A 13998-nucleotide genomic window follows, 5' to 3' on the forward strand; every position below is an offset into this window, starting at 1 on the left:
GATTTCTATCAAGGTGCCTCCATCAATATGCTCCCCAGAATGAAGCTGCAGATAGGACAAGACATGTGATGCTTTTATTGCCTGGCCTATCCTGCTGCTACCATCCTCAACAAAACTGGTGAGATACCCCTGAATACAGAGATAACACCACAGGGATGTGTTCCCATATCATTTGAATTCATACATAGTGCTATTACGTTAAGCCTTAACTTAAAGTTATATAATGGAAGAGTTTGCCACTCTTGAGCCAAAAAGGGGTCCACTAAATAGTCAGAAATAATGTCCAGAAATTACCTAATTGAAAAAAAGGCAAATAAATACCTCTTTGGACAGAAAGGGGCACACCTCCCCATGTAGAGCATGGGCCGGACCTCAACATTTTGAAGTTCATCAATCCCTGGTGAGAGAGGAGCTGCTTTTTTGTGTTTGAGTCTACAAAATTTGGCCTACAAAATTGGTTGGCATCGCTAGTTTGTGCACATATTCCTAATAATATATCTTTTAATTATCTGTCTGCTCAGGCATTTTCATCTTCGTACTTTGTCGATGGTCCAACCAAAAATCTGGTACCTTATGTCATGCAAAAGGCAGCCAATAGCGTGCCCCAAAACAGAAGGAAGAAGTAAACAATGTTCAATGTAGTAGCATGGAATGTGTGTACCGCTGCCGGTAGCCCTTCTGTGTTGTACTCTCCCCCTTCCCATATCCCTTTATTATTATTATTATGATTAAATACGCCTTTGGGCTAACCATTGTTCTCCGCTCTCTGTGCCGTCATTGCTTCCACTCAAATGTCTCTGCCTAACATGATTTGTGTGTATCTCATCTGTCTTGGTTTACGAAACTTTACTTAAACAACACAATGTGCATGTCATTTAATGTTCATCTTTAACAATGGTGTCAGTGATGTTAGTCCTGTGAATCCAAGTAAACTCAGTTTATCCACCTTTTTATTTTGGTAAATAGGGTTTACCCACCTTTTATGTTAGATCTGTTATTAGGGTTTTCCAACCTATTCAATTCATGGCGTCCAGGTTATTTGTTATTTTTCGTCCTTTTTTGGGGTTTTAAATTATTTTCTTATATATCAATTCCAGACTGAATTAGGGTATGGCAGTGAAACTGGCCAGACTGGTCGGGACAGGGAGATGCTGTACTTCACTGACTGTCACAGAGCTCTCCCTGGTCCTAAAGAGAACACGGTTGTCAGAAGCAGCTCTGTCCAGGGTTATGAGTAGTGTCTGGACCTGACTGAGTTCTGCATCCCTGGTCACTCTCTCATCACACTGCTGTCACTGTGTCACCAGCCCCCTTTGACACAAATGAGGTGGTTTACATTGTTGATATACTTTTTAAATAGTCAATTAGATTATTTATGTGTGTGGTCATTCATGTATGTTCCTATCCCTCAGACTGCGTTCAGAGGCTCTGCAGCAGCTGGCTGTGGTTGTGTATGAAGCTCAGGACAAGGACTCCTGCAAAGGGAAGTGCTTCTCTGTCTGCTGCAGTGTTCAACCCAGAGCATCACTGTAGACCTCAGGAAGATCAGGCTTCAACAACATAACAGATATTCTACCCTTTCTGGGTAGAGTTGTTATCAAGAGTTTGGAGAAGTTTAATTTGCTATTTATTTCAACAGTCTATCAATTTAAATGTTGTTTATTGTTGTCTAAAACACATGATAATACAATCATATAGATGTAGTCTATACTGTAAAACCATGATAATACAGTCATAATATGTCTGTCCTCAGACACAGTCCCGGCTTCATGATGTCAGCCATCAGAGAGATATACGAGTCATGCCAGTTGCTGTGTGTCCAGTTTGTTGAGGTCATCAGATTATGTGATCAACCTGAACACCAGAGAGCTGGACAGAGTGGACTGTGCTGCTCTGCGCTTCACCCTCCAGCAAAGAGAGTCCAACTCAACCTGCTGTGGACCTCCATACCACCTGGGGAGATGGAGAGCACCCTGCCTCTCCTGGACAAAGTCTCCCAACTCAGGTCAGTCAGCACTATCTGGCTGTGTGTTGTCAGAAGTACAGCCCTCTCTGACTCTGTGTATAAACTACTACCTAACCCATACAAACTACTAATCCTAACTCTAACTATGTTTTAATTCCTATGATATTGTCCTATTTCTCACTCTCTGACTACACATTAACAACAAAAAACCTCAACAGTGTAAAGCTGACAATATATCGCTTACAATATACTTGCATTTTTGCCCCCACCTGACTCAACATTGCCGTTTTATCACTTACGCTGCACTTTATAACAATTATTATGATTGTGTACCTGCATATTTGATTGTGTGTTTTTTATGTTGTGTTTTGTAATGTTTGACGTCAGCTGCAAAACAAATGGTCCAAGAGGGGACCAATACCGTTTTCAGAATCTGAATCTGATCTCTGAGTAATAAACCGTACCCTAACTTTATGCCCAACCCCTTACTTACAACCAGTGCATAGTGAATGATGATTTATCGTTATGAATGGGTTGTTCTGTCGTATTTTACTCCTCCTGCTCTGTGAATGACTCTGCTGTCTCTCTGTATCCCCTGCTGCAGTGTTGACAGGAGGCTGCTTCCTCCACTGCTGCACTGCCTCACATATCCAGCAGAGGGCAGCAGCAGAGCAGCTCAGGGCTCTGCAGCACAGGCTGGATTTCTCCTGCTCCTCCTCTGTGGACCTGTCAGAACAGGAGCAGAGGGACACAGCACAGAGCTCATCCTACAAGACTGTGAGGTGGAGGAGGCCGAACTAGACCAGCTATTCCACTTAGACACAGTCTGTCTGGGGTAAGGACAGACACACTGATCTCTGATGAGGAGGAGGGAGGAGGATTTCTTATTGTACAATGTATGCTCCCTCCTCTGTCTCCCCTCAGCTCCAGCACAGCCCTCCTCCTGCAGCTCCTGTACCTGGTCCCTGTGGGAGGTGAGAGGGGGGCGGTGAGGCATGCTGTGTCCCTTTGCAGTGCCCTGGGTGGGGAGCTGGACCTCAGTGAGACCACAAACCAAAGTTATACATAGTTAGTATTTATTCAGTAGATACTAGAGTATTGATATACAGTATCAATACTTGAGAGTAATATATATATAACATATTGAAACTACCAAGAAAGCATGTCTATGTTTGGCACTATGCAGGCTGAGTATCGAACATTCTTAATTATGGTGAGCATTCTTCGGTCATCCACTGTAGAAGTCTTCCTTGCCCTACCAGACTGTTTGTGATTGCTAAACTCAGAGGTACTTTTTTTTGCTTTTTAATTATGTTCTAAACTGTTGATTTTGGGAAGACTGAGGTTTGGCTAGGTTTTCAGATTTTTCAGTCATGGCTTCCTTGACTTTCATTGACACCTCTTTGGGTCTCATGTTGACAGACATCAATAGCAGACTCCAAAGTCACTAGGTCTCAACTACCCAGCTTAAGCATATTGAACAACACTTATTGGGTTTGTGTTCTAATGGCCTACTCTATGTTACCTAGTGACTGGTTTGGGAATTGTTATCTCGGTTTCGTTCTTCCTGGGATTGTGGTCCACTCCTCTCTAGAATCAGTTATGGCCGTACATCATCTAGGACTACCTTCTGACTATGTGCAACACTCACACACACATGCTAGATATTCTGCCCTATAGGAGGGCAGGACAGTGATGTCAGGTTTGTGTGGTCATTTGATCATTGTTGTTGTAATGGCTTAAAAAGACACCTTATTTGGCTCTGTTCTAACCTAACACTCTAGTCTTACACACGTTGCTTTGGAAAAGGCACAAGAAAGACACAATCCTAGCAACGACAATTGTCATTAACACTGATTATTCTGCTCTGCATTTAATGCATTGTTTTTAGCACTCCTCTCGCCAATGTTATATTTATTTTGTGTTTGCGTGTCTGTCTAATTTTCTGGCTGTCTAATTTACTTTGTGTTTGTGGCTGTCTAATTTTGGTTAGATACACCTTAAGGAGGACAGTACACTAGACGTTCACTTAAGACTGATGTAATATCCAAACTGTCTCACACTACAGGTATTCAACATTTTCTTCTCTCTGTTGTAGCTCCTGTAGGTGTTTACTATGCCCTGACTGATATCAGGACTTTGGCAGAGGAGAAGGATAAATTGGCTAATGGTACTGCGTTATCACTAGAAATGTTGGGAAATTAGACTAATATATAATAATATAATATATGCCATTTAGCTGACGCTTTTATCCAAAGCGACTTACCTTGCAGTGAGTGCATACATTTTTCAGTATACTGTATATGGTCCCAGCAGGAATCTAACCCACAACCTAAACGTTGTTAGCGCCATGCTGTACCAACTGAGCCACCAGGAATAAAGTCCAGGACCAGGAATAAAGTCCCAGAGACCCAAATTGTCAACATTCTAGAGTACCAAGGGTGACTTCATTTTGTAGCCAATCCAAGTATTATTGCTAGATGAATACCACATAAAACACTTGGCACTCCAGGTGGTGAGTGTACCAGAATTCTTTGGCAGTGAGTGAGTTAAATGCAGATGACGGTTCAAGATACAGCATCAGTAGACAAATATGTTTTGCAGCGCTCACTCAATCCTGTACATCATGCATGCTCATGGTGTCAACTCAACATAGGTACCGTTGCCAGTATTGTATGTGTGAAATAGGACAAGCAGATCTCACTCACTAGTAAGATGAGGAAATTGGTACTTCAAAATTGTATGGGCCTTGATATGCTTTATGCTCAACAAGGAGGATTGTGTGCAGCCCTTCTACTTGTTTTTACTATATTGCTGACCATTCTCAAGGCTTGGCAGTGCAAATATAACAAATAAAAGATGTTGTGTCTGCTCTGCATATTCCACCGACCTCTGAGTGGGACCCCTGTTCTTGGGTCTCTCCTTTGCTACGGGGCCTACTGAAACTGTTCACACTCATTTCGGTTGGTCTGTAATCTATGTCATATTCATGTTGTGTAAAATGTGTGGTGCTCAAAATGTCTGCCTCAATGATTCGGCACAGTAAACTGTGAGTCATCAAAACTGACATGATGCATGCTTGGTATGCCTTAAGTTTGAGAACCCTGGTATTTCTTAGAAGTATCAGTGATTAATTTTGATATGACATTGCTTGCTGTTTTTATATTTTCTATTATTCATTTCTGTATTTAAAAAAAAAAAAATTATTATACCTTGTTTCCCACTGAAGAATAATCAACTGTCATAACTAGCTGAAGTAGCCGCTACTCCTCCCTGGGTTTAATGGTATTAAGTCCAGAATCTAACAGTGATTCTGTATGAGGATGTTGTCCTAGAGACAAAAGGGGAGTGTCAAGTAAATGAAAGAATGAGAATGTAATCACTTCTTATTCTTGCTGTTTTTATATTTCCTGTTGTTACTTTTATATTTGTTCATGTTTTTATTATTCATTTTGGTAATTCTTGATTATTATACCTTGTTTAAAATAATCAAAGAGGGGACTGTTGGAATTGTACAATATTCTATGTGCCTCTTGACCTTTCACCTAGTGATACCAGGCCATAACCAGTACACAATGCAGAGACATGAAATCAGATGTTAGGGAAACGGGGGTCTAGGACCTGTAGCCCTCCAAGGCCAAATTCCATTGCATATCTATATATTCTAGTAGTAGTATTACTACACTGGTATAGGATACACAGTACACAATGTATCTTTATTCTTGATGTAAAGTTGGAGGATATTACATATGAATTAGTTTAGTTGTGTTTACTTATTGTGGGGATGAATTATGTTCCTCTGACACTCGACACCAAAATCACTACTATAGAGAGTGAAACGTTTGATTCTGTCTTTGAGATTCTTATAGCCCAATTTTGTGCAATAATATCTATTTACTAAAATCTGATCTTAAAGAAAGATGTTTTTCTCCCACTTTATGCAGTCTTGGATATTGCTCTGTTAAAGAGGAATGATGTTTCTTCTGGAACTTGTTTTTCAAGTTTAATTGTGAATATGATTAAATATTTAAGGATTTCTGAGTAGTTTCTTGACTATTAAAGTGATGCTACAAGATATTTTCTATAATCTCAGCCTACAGTTCTGAACGTAGCACTAATGAGCATGTTACATGCCCTCTGTGGTGCGTATGTGTGTGGATTCCACGTAGACCAATGCCACGGGCATACAAAACAAAATGAAAGTGACACTTGACAGTAATGCTGCTTCTAAAGTTGGCGATGATAAACTAGGGAGTCTGTGGCTGAATGAGATAAAACAGTGATTCAATTGATTATATTTGTACAAACTATGCTTTGATAATTCAGACACAAAACAAGAGGTTAAATAATACAAAAATAGTTGTTGCCATATCCCACAGCTTCTCTTTAATGATTCATTTATAGATAGTGACAATTCAAATAGTTTGAAAATATGTGGCTGCACAGTTACTAATTCTATAAATGCAACACATGCTTATAATGTGCAAACTGAATTATAAACCCATTATAAAAGGAAACCTTAGTGTTAAGTGTCACCAATAGAAAAGAAAACACAGAGACATTAAATAAATTAGAGCTACTCTTTCACTCATTTATTTGTAAATATATATAATTAGTGTCTGTAGGATCAAAGTAAAGACAATGAGACTCCTGTGGCCCTGCATATCAGAGAGAGAGAAAGGGAGAGAGGGGGGGCGACATAACAAGAAGGCATGTGAGGTTATTGCTTAAACTTTAACTAGAATACTTATTGGATTTCACTGAAGTACTAGAATACTTATTGGATTTCACTGAAGTACTTCTCATCCTTTGCGGTTACCGATGGAGTCTGACTCTGGAATTCCTAAAAAAGAAAGAGAGAAAAAATGAGAAATAGAGAGAGAGGGGATGGGGAAGTGCAGCATTAGTGGTAATAATAAAATTACTTCCAATCAGATAAAATAACAGGCAGGTGGGAGTCGCATGTGTTGTGTGTAATTCTTGAATGTTATTGGTGTATGTAGACAGGAAACAGAAATACATTGAATAGAAGGCATTCACCTGTGTGAAATCTATAAAGACAGGTGACTGAGGTTAAAACAGGGTCAATTTTGCAAACCTGAACGGCTACATATTCTGCATGAATAAAGTCTTTGAATGAATCAACAGCTCCGGTTAACGGTAATTTATTATTTTTGAAGTATTATTACTTAAATTCTACGACATTAGTTCACAGTACTCATTTAAACTGAACAACAGATTGGATGCTAAATACTAAAGAGAAGGAACAGTAACAACATCAGAACTTGTACCTTCAGGTGCAGCAGGCATTTCTCAGCCTCTGGTTCCATGTTGCTGGCAGGCAGGCAGGAGTGCAGGAGAGAGTACAGACGCTCCACAAACCCACCAGGTTGCTAACAGCAAACATAGGAGGAGAGAGCAGAGAGTCAAATGGACTTGTCAACAAAGTCACCCTGTAACAATGTTCAGAATAAGAACTGTACTCACCACCATCAGGGGCCTCCCCACCATCACCCCAAATAGAACCAGCTCATAAAGGATGTCTATGCGGTTGACATGGCTAATCTAACAAAAGACAAAAACATTTACAACAAAATAGCAATGATATTAAAAAGAAGGACCTGATACAGGCACGGGTAATCAATGTGAGACTATTGAAGTGAATGAACTAACCTGATGTTCTGCCAGCTCCATCTCAATGTCAACCTGTTTGGAGGGATCACTCAGGTACCCAACAAGGTCGTCATAGGCACAGATGAACTGTGCCTCATCCTATACAGAACAAGAGAGACAATGTCAGTAAACGGTTGATACATTTTCTCTTGATAATTCACTTGTTGTTGGAGGAAGCCAATGTCTTACTTACCTTGTGGTTGGCCTGAACCAGTGCTCCCAGCAGGACCTTCCCAGCCACGTACAGCTGGTTCTTGCTCTGGGAGGAACTGAGCAGGGTCTGGTAAAGGGGGAAAAAAATAGTGAGACACCATCTGTCAGAAGACAGAAGAGAGAGAGCACAGAGAAAGGGTGGTTGACTCACTGTGAAGGCCTGGCGTAGGGTGGTGACTCTCAGGGCAATGTCCTCAGTCCTCTTGGTGGTCAGGTAGAGGCTGTGGGAGAGAATGGCGCATGTAAACCAGTGGAGTTACTAAGTAATAATATGGTAAAGGCTTACAGAGTATGAAAACACCCCACACTGAAATGGGTAAACAGGTAAACAGGAAATAGATACTCATCGAGGAACTCACTGTAGCAGAGGAACCTCTCTTTCCTCAGGAAGCAGGTCCTCCTCCCAGCCCTGCAACAACAACAACCAACATCCAACGTCAAGCATATGGAGCAGTAACCAGTGCTAAGACATGCAATATGACATCTAATGTTTTAAAAAAGAAAAGGTTTGTGTGTGTGTTAAGTTTGACCTCATAGCAGTTCTGGCCCTGTGGCTCAGGCTCTGTACTGCTGCTGAGCGGGTGTGGAGAAAGAGCCGGCCTCCGACCACGCAGTGGAGGACAGCTGCCCATCCGGTCCCATACGCAGGATGGTATTCACCGCAGAGACGTCTGTCTGCTACTCACAACACACACACATACACACATCTCTTTAGCAGATGAGACATTAGCAACACGGTCTGTAAAACAAATGTCAGGAAACACTTTTTCTACCTGGTAGGTGATGAATGTCACAGACACAGACGTCTCGTGACAAAGGTAGGACACAATCTGGGTGACCTTGCCAACCGCGCGCTGAACGAGAGAGACAAAAATAAAAACGCTTCAATAAAGCAACTGACACATACAAAGACAACTACGGAATGTGCAACTTACTTATTACAAGCTACATGTCCATCAACATCTGAACCATCAAAAAGTAAAACAAACAAATGATAATAATCCAATGCTGTTTCAGTTAAAGAGAAATGTGTTCAAATCGTACCTGGTTCACAGTGAGAGACTGCACTTTTGTTGCAGAGTAGGGGATCCCCTTCAAAACAGAAAGCAGGGAAGATCATTTGTTAAGGTAACAGTCCCATGACAGGAGATATGACAGTAGAGTATCTATAGTAGGTTAGTAAAGTGTCTTTCCCTACCTCTGGACCCAGCCTGGCTGTCTCTCTAGAAATGGCCCACAACAGCTGAGTCACAGGGCCACGGACCATGCAAACATGGTGCATCTTCACATCCACGTGCTTTGGAAAGAAACTATAAGACATCAGTCACCACAGTAATCGAAAACATTCAATATTACTGATTAGGAAGACAGTACAACCTCGGAAACATGTGCAACCAAGGCAGACATACCTGGGTTGGTCCATGCAGGTAGGAGTCAGAGGTGGTGAAGTGGAACGTGCTCCTCGCTTCGACCACTGGACCAGTGTAATTCTGCAAAAGGCAATTTTCATTGAAATACATTACAGTAATGTAAGAAACAGACAGTGAACATTGTAACAGTGCTGAATGGACCTGGGTGTTTGTGTCTTTCTTACCCTAATCATGACAGGCCCACAGTACAGGGGACCCACGGACCCTCCATCTGGAGCGGTTCCAACAAGAACCGCTCCGATGGAGTGGCCATACTTATAAAAAACCCTCAGGTGCTGGTGAAGGGCAGCACGGTGGTGACTGACGGTCGGGCACTTTTAGCACATTTGACATTTTTAGGAAAAGATTTTAATGTACTTAACGTGTATGGTTTTAATGACAAAAACGACAGGTTTGACCTTTTACAGGACTTGCAGTCCCACATGCTAGGTAGGGCTCCCCTAGTAGTAGGAGGAGATTTTAACTGTGTTTTATCTAGGAAAGATAGGAAAGGGGCAGGCGAAGGTTTTAAGGTAGACAAGACGTCGGTTTTATTGCAGAGTTTATGTAGGGATTTTAAGCTAACCGACTGTTTCAAAAACGTGCATCCAAGAGAGGAGGGCTTCACCTGGTTCAGTGGTGACGGCACCAAAGCCTCTCGCATCGACTACCCGGGACTGCCCGCCAACCGATGCCACATTAGCCCCTGTTTTCTTTTCCGACCACGCTATGCTTACATGCACCCTGCCACTATCTTCGGGTGTGACTGTAGGAAGAGGTCTGTGGAAACTGAACTGCTCCCTCCTAGAAGACAAAGAGGTTGTGAGGGAGTAGTTCAGCGAATGGCAGACCCTTCAAGACTGTTTTGAGACACGAGCACACTGGTGGGAGATGGTGAAGGACCGGACTAGGAACTTTTTTAGGAAGATAGGTAAGCATAGGAAAGATAGGGAGAACAGACGCATGTTGGGACTGCAAAAAAGACTTCAAAGGTATTTTAATTTAACTCAACAGGGTCTTGATTTTAACGATGAAATAAAGGGAGTAAAGAAAGATATGTCAGTTTTAGCGGAAATAAAGAGCAAAGGTGTCATTGTAAGAAGTAAAGAAAGGGATATAGAAGAAGGGGAGAAATGTAGCAGGTACTTTTTTAAGAAAATAGTTAGTAAGGGGGCGGCGAAAGTGGGTTTGAAGAAGGTAGATGGTAATATGGTTGGAGAAACAGAGGGAATGAAGGAAGTAGTGGAGGGTTTTTATGGGGATTTATATACAGAAAAGAACATATGCAATGACACCTTAAGAGAAGTTTTAGAGTACATAGATAGGGCAGTAGAGGACAGTGTGTTTTTAGCCCAGGATTTTACCCTTTTAGAGTTAGATAAATGTGTTAAGAATTTTAAGAAGGGGAAGTCCCCTGGCCAAGACGGACTTCCCCTGGAGTTTTATCTGACTTTCTGGGACATTTTAGCACACGACCTACTGATTGTTTTTACGGACTTTGAACGACTCGACAGACTACCCGACAGTTTTAGAATAGGGATAGTTTCACTTTTGCACAAAAAAAATGACAAGACTGACTTGAAAAACTACAGACCAATTACCCTTTTAAATTTTGATTGTAAACTTTTTAGCAAACTTTTAACAAATCGCATGTCTTTGGTTTTAGGGGAGGTGATTCACCCGGATCAAGCCTGCGCCATTCCGGGGAGGAAGATCACGGACAGCCTCGTACTGTTCCGAGACACCATCTGTTATGCGAGAGACAGAAACATTCGGCTGGTAGTCCTAAATTTAGACTTTGAAAAAGCATTCGATCGAGTCTCGCACCAGTACCTCTTCCAGGTATTGAAAAAAATGGGATTTCCAGGGAGGTTTCTAGCCTGGGTGGGACTGCTGTACACAGACATTAACAGCAGAATCCTTGTTAACGGGCAACTAACAAAAGCGGTGGCAATACACTGCGGTGTCCGTCAGGGGTGTCCGTTATCCCCTCTCCTTTACGTAGCCTGCATCGAGCCATTGGCGCAGATCTTGAGAAAGGACAAACGAATCTGTGGGGTGGACATTCCGGGGAGTGGGGGACTGACCGCCAAGTGCGTTTTATATATGGACGATATCAACCTTTTATCCACTGACATTTTATCCGTGACCAAAGCACTGGACAAGACTGACTGGTACGGACGGGCCTCTGGAGCAAGACTGAACAGAGACAAGACCCAAGCCCAATTTTACGGACCGTGGACAGTGACTGACACGACCGGACTCCCCCTGACAGTGACGCAGACTGACATCAAAATACTCGGGGTTAAGTTTGACAGGGAGGGGGGAGGGAAAGGGAACTGGCAGGACGTTTTAGGGAAAGTTAGACAGCGACTGGGTTACTGGGGACTGAGAAGACTGACCCTTGAAGGCAAGGTTTTAATCATTAAATCTGTGATTTTACCTCTGCTTTTATTAATCTGTTTATTAATTCTGTTTTTATCCCACCACGATCCACTCTTTTAGCCCTTGATCGAGCCATCTTTTATTTCCTGTGGGGGTCCAAATGGGAGAGACTAAGGAGAGAAATTGTGAAAAGAGCCGCAGAGAATGGAGGGAAAGGACTCCCGGACCTCCACCTGTTTTTAGGCAGCCGTTACTCAGCACTCCATATAAAATACGCCTTGGCCCCATTCAGAGAACATAAAACAACAGCGATGGCACGCTTCTGGATGGGGTCCTACCTGAGACGGCTGCAGATTTTACCCACCGACTTGAGAGCACCTGTGTCTTTTAATCTTCCTACCACATATAATTTTATCAAAGAATTTTTTAAAAAACAAAACGTGGAGAAAGAGGAAGCTGAGATTTTAACTAACCACCGCTCTCTCCTCTCTCTTGTGCAGGAACGGGAATCAGTGAGCCCAGTGAGCGGGCTGGCATTCGGCGAGCCCTCTACCGTTTGGCGCAATGTGGCCCACCCTGCTCTGCTGAACAGACATCGGGACTTGTCGTGGATGGTAGCCCACGAGATCCTCCCGGTCAGGGCCGTGATGCACTCCCGGGGCATGGTGGCATCCTCCACCTGCCCCCGACCGGGGTGTGGCGCCCCTGAGTCGGTGCGGCACCTGCTCTGGGAGTGCAGAGCCGCTGAAGACCTGTGGGCACTTGCCGGCCCCCTACTATGCCCGTGCCTGCCAGCAGGAGAGGTCCTGAACGCCCAACTGGTGCTCTACGGGGTGAGCCGGAGGAGCATCCCACCGGCCGACTTTGCCAGACTCTGGCTCACCCTCACATGCTTAAAGGAAGCACTATGGACCTCCCGCAGCCTGCTGGTAGGGAAGCGCGTGGAGACCAACCCCCAGGCTGTGGTAGCTGCGGCCGTCGAGTCCCTGGGGGACTACGTCACACGTCGCTCATTCGGAGGAGGGGGCGGCGGCCCACGCTAGAGGTCTGGCCCTGACTGCGCAAGTGCCACTGCTGCCAAGGTCGAGGTTCTCCTCTGGGAGCCTGACACGGCAGGCTCGATGAGCTGTTCAGGAGACCAGGAGAGGCAATCTTGATAAGGACTCTCACCGTTTGTGTACAACAGCCACGTTTTTTATGACAAAGACTCTCATTTTACAAGCCATACAATGCACTTTTAATACCCAAAAACTATTTCTTACACCCTTTTACTGAACCCATCTATTTTAACTCTGTAACCATTTTATTTGTACCCTTTTAAAACTTTATGTTTTAATACACATATACTGGGTTTTTATGGTTTTATGATGGAAAAAGTGTAGGAAAATATAACTGTGTGTTTTTATATGAATGATGGCTTGTGTATTTGTATCAATAAAACTTTTACAAAACAAAAAAAAACTAAAATCTGTTCTTATCAGTTTAATATCTGATATGTCCCCTACCCGGGGGCTATATATTAAATTGATTTTTGCAACAGGGAGATGGAATAGGGGCTTGCTCCATCCACTCCACGCATCGGCCTGGTATTGCAGTACATCCGGGCAACGGTGCACTCCTACCTCATGTGCTAAAACCAGTACTTTTCCTGCCGCTGCGTCCTGTCTCTTGTGGAAATCCCACCACATTTCGGACCAAAAAAGAGAGCGAGACACGAGGCCCTTTTTAAGGCCAGTTTAAATTTTCCCTCCGTTTTCGTAAAAAAAAAAAAAAAAAAAAAAAAAAAAGACAGACAGACAGACAGACAGGCATGCAGGCAGGCAGGCAGGCAGGCAGGCAGGTAGGCAGGCAGGCAGACAGGCAGACAGGCAGACAGGCAGGCAGACAGACAGACAGACATGCAGGCAGGTAGGCAGACAGGCAGACAGGCAGGCAGACAGACAGACAGACATGCAGGCAGGCAGGCAGGCAGGCAGGCAGGCAGGCAGGCAGACAGGCAGACAGACAGGCAGACAGGCAGACAGACAGTCAGACAGGCAGGCAGACAGACAGACAGACATGCAGGCAGACAGGCAGGCAGGCAGACAGACAGACATGCAGGCAGGCAGGCAGGCAGGTAGGCAGACAGGCAGGCAGGCAGACAGACAGACAGACAGACAGACAGACAGACCTATGGCATGTTTCGCGTGCGTGCGTGTCAGCCTGTCTTATGGTGGATACGCCTGTTCTGGTTCCTGGCAACCCGCGGGCCTCCGGCCTGGCGTGGCAGACGGTGCCGTGCCACGCCGGCGGCTGAGGAGTCAATATACTCTGGTTTCTCTTCATCACGCAAAAGCCTTTCGCCTTTTACTA

General features: G+C 43.7%; 1 pseudogene across 1 annotated transcript in view; it reads left to right on the forward strand.

Moving 5' to 3' along the window:
* Positions 1 to 1110: 1110 nt before the first annotated feature.
* LOC310819875 (cytochrome P450 3A30-like) overlaps positions 1111 to 13998 on the forward strand; it is a 44104-nt pseudogene continuing 31216 nt past the window's right edge. Inside the window, exons 1-3 of the transcript in view lie at positions 1111 to 1202; positions 1413 to 1529; positions 1754 to 2005. The product of the transcript in view is annotated as a cytochrome P450 3A30-like (transcript). The remainder of the gene's footprint in view (positions 1203 to 1412; positions 1530 to 1753; positions 2006 to 13998) is intronic.

The sequence above is a fragment of the Argentina silus genome, assembly GCF_951799395.1.
Source record: "Argentina silus genome assembly, chromosome: 19".
In the NCBI taxonomy this organism is placed as follows: domain Eukaryota; kingdom Metazoa; phylum Chordata; class Actinopteri; order Argentiniformes; family Argentinidae; genus Argentina; species Argentina silus.